Source organism: Lepus europaeus, chromosome 4, assembly GCF_033115175.1.
Source record: "Lepus europaeus isolate LE1 chromosome 4, mLepTim1.pri, whole genome shotgun sequence".
In the NCBI taxonomy this organism is placed as follows: domain Eukaryota; kingdom Metazoa; phylum Chordata; class Mammalia; order Lagomorpha; family Leporidae; genus Lepus; species Lepus europaeus.
The window spans coordinates 132,268,361-132,271,789 of record NC_084830.1 but is presented as its reverse complement, the minus strand read 5'-3'; the positions used below and the strand labels follow the sequence as shown (position 1 = coordinate 132,271,789).

The following is a 3,429-nucleotide window of genomic DNA, read 5'->3' as shown; positions in this document are numbered from 1 at the left end:
TTTATTTATTCAAAAGTACAAAATAAATTATCTGTAGGCATGGACAATGACAGCAGTAAACCATATATATTGTCTACTGAAACCAGTAACTGATGCTTATAGTGATTTTCTTCAGCAAGCCTTTTCTCCATTTTCTTCAACTGACTTCTCTGAAGTTCTTGATGAGGAACATTGCCTTGAGCTTCCTGTCACAGTTCATTAGTAATGGTAAAGCATTATTCTAAGAATTAGAACATACCACCTCCCATTCCGCCCATCGCGCCCATTCCAGGGTCCTTCTCTTCTTTAGGAATTTCTGTGACTACAACTTCTGCTGCACTTGTCCCACCAACCTTTAGCACAGCTACTCCATCTGAAAGCTTTGCAAGACGTTCGTTCAGTTTTTCTTTTTCATATTCACTAGTTGTGATGTCTAACTGCTCAATGATTTCTTGAATACGTTTTTCAATTTGAGCCTTGTCACCTTTTCCTTTCAAAAGCATAGTATCATCTTTGGTCACAATGACGTCTCCAACTTTTCCTAAGTCATGAGGTTGAACATCTTCAAGATTTAGGGTCAATCCCTCTTCTCCAAATACTGCACCACCAGTAGCAATAGCCATATCTTTAAGCTGGTTCTTTCTATTGTCACCAAAACCTGGAGCTTTGACTGCCACAACCTGAAGACCAACTTTTAGCCTATTCAAAACGAGTGTACTCAGAGCTTCTCCATCAGCATCTTCAGCAATTATGACCAGGGGCTTACGGTGAGCATTGGCAATTTCAAGAGCAGGTACGATGGATTGGACACTAGATATTTTCTTTTCACTCAGCAGAACATAGGCATCTTGGAATTCACATTTCTGACCTTTTGATGTATTAATAAAGTATGGAGAAATATAGCCTCGATCTAACTTCATGCCTTCAATAATTTCTAATTCATCATTCAGTGTTTTCTCATCCTTTACTGTGATGACACCTTTCCTTCCAACCTTCTTCATTGCATCAGAAATGATGTTGCCAATTTCTTTGTCTCCATTTGCAGAAATTGTAGCAACCTGAGCAGTTTCTTCAGGTGTTGTCACAGGTTTTGACTGCTTCTTAAGCTCAGCAATTACAGCATCAACAGCTAACATCACACCTCTTCTGATTTCCACTGGATTAGCACCTTTGCTAATCTTCTCAAAGCCTTCCTTGGCAATAGAGCGGGCCAGTACAGTAGCTGTGGTGGTGCCATCCCCAGCCTCTTCATTTGTGTTATTGGCAACATCTTGAACAAGTTTAGCTCCAATATTCTTATATTTATCCTTTAAGTCAATTGACTTTGCAACACCATCTTTTGTTACTTTAGGGCTACACCAACTCTGTTCAATATTTACTGTTCTCCCCTTTGGCCCCATAGTCATGGCTTCTGCATCAGCTAAAAGGTCTACACCTTGAAGCATTAAGGCTTGGGCATCTGCACCAAATTTTAAGTCTTTGGTGTAAGCCCGAGTGAGATGAGGAGCCAGTGCCCTGGACACTGGCCTCATCTGGCGAAAGACTGGGTAATCGAAGCATTTCTGCGGGGAGGCGGCGCGGAGTGCACGTGGCGAGGCAGGCCATCGGCAGCGAGTGAGGATAATTACAGTTCTTGACACTAAAACACAGAGAATTATGATTCCTGTACTGAAATAGCTATGGTACAGGCAACATGTGGTTTAAAAAAATGCAAAAACCTAGGGAAAATACCAAGAAAACACTTTGGAGTTCCATGAAGAAATTTGACCTACAGCTGCAATTTGAATTATAGAACTAATAGTTCATGAACACTTACTTTCTGAAAGTAATGATGACAAACAGAGAACTCAAAAGACTAAATGCAGTGTGTTCTCAAATGCTGGTAAGCAGTTCAGTTTGGAGAGATCGGTTCTTTGGGATTAATTCTAAAATTAATCTTTTATCAAGATTAATGCAGTTGAGATCAATGTTACTAACATCTACATGTCCTTGTTTTGATACAGCTTTATTTGTTATCTTGTGATCCTGTGGAAAGTTTCAGGGATTTATGTCTCAGTTTCTTTTTATTTATTTATTTATTTATTTATTTATTTATTTTTATTTGACAGGCAGAGTTAGACAGTGAAAGAGAGAGAGACAGAAAGGTCTTCCTTCCGCTGGTTCACTCCCCAAATGGCTGCCATGGCCGGCGCACTGCGCCAATCTGAAGCCGGGAGCCAGGTGCTTTCCTCTTGGTCCCCCATGTGGGTGCAGGGCCCAAGCACCTGGGCCATCCTCCACTGCCTTCCTGGGCCACAGCAGAGAGCTGGACTGGAAGAGGAGCATCGGGGACTAGAACCTGGAGCCCATATAGGATGCCGGCGCTGCAGGCGGAGGATTAACCAAGTGAGCCACAGAGCCGGCCCCTTACATCTCAGTTTCTGAACCTGTAAAATGGAATCATCATGCTGACTCTTAGAGTGACTGAGGTGATTAGGTTAGGCAATCAATGTGACATCATTATTACAGATTCTGGCTCATTGTGTGTCCTAAATAAGTATAAGTAACTATTTTTTTTTTTGACAGGCAGAGTTAAACAGTGAGAGAGAGAGAGAGAGAGAGAGAGAGAGAGAGAGGTTCCATTGGTTCACCCCCCCCAAATGGCCGCTACGGCTGGTGCACTGCACCTATCTGAAGCCAGGAGCCAGATGCCTTCCTCCTGGTCTCCCATGTGGGTGCAGGGCCCAAGCACTTGGGTCATCCTCCCCTGCCTTCCCAGGCCACAGCAGAGAGCTGGACTGGAAGAGGAGCAACTAGCACAGAATCTGGTGCCCCATATGGGACTAGAACCCAGAGTGCCGGCACCGCGGGTGGAGGATTAGCCTAGTGAGCCGCAGTGCTGGCCGATAAGTAACTATTAAGATGATTTTTAATTATTTTGAGACAAAATAGAAGACTTGAGATTCTTATTAAGGTTTGTTTTAAGATACACCGCAATTTCATGAAACTTGGACAACAAAAAGCTTTGCTTGGAAGGCACAGTAATGAAGAGATCCTTTTATAAAACATGCATCCTTTATGAGGTGCAACTTGAATCTTTGTATTCTTTGCAGAAAGCACATGTACTACTACTGGCATTTTATCTGTTCTACTGTGAGCCCACAAAACATAATTTACCTTGTTATATAATGACATGAAAGGCAATAATACGACTCAGCCAGTGTTCTACTCTCTTCTTCCCTATTTGGATCAATATGGGTATTTTTTCAAACCTGATTTAAATGGGCTTTCTTTGAAATTGGTGTTTCTGGTAAAAATAACTAACCTTCTTTTTATAATTCATTTAATTAACATCCTTTATTCCAAAACAAGAAATTAAAATAAATTAACTGTTCTAACATTTGCAGTTGTTTGTGAAGATTCTGATATTACATCTGTTCTGTTATTCTTAGCTAACCAAGCAGTAGAACA

The 3,429-nt window shown here is 41.4% G+C and overlaps 1 pseudogene; it reads right to left on the bottom strand.

Moving 5' to 3' along the window:
* Positions 1-227: 227 nt before the first annotated feature.
* Positions 228-1,593, bottom strand: LOC133758781 (60 kDa heat shock protein, mitochondrial-like; annotated as a pseudogene).
* Between the last annotated feature and the right edge of the window lie 1,836 nt (positions 1,594-3,429).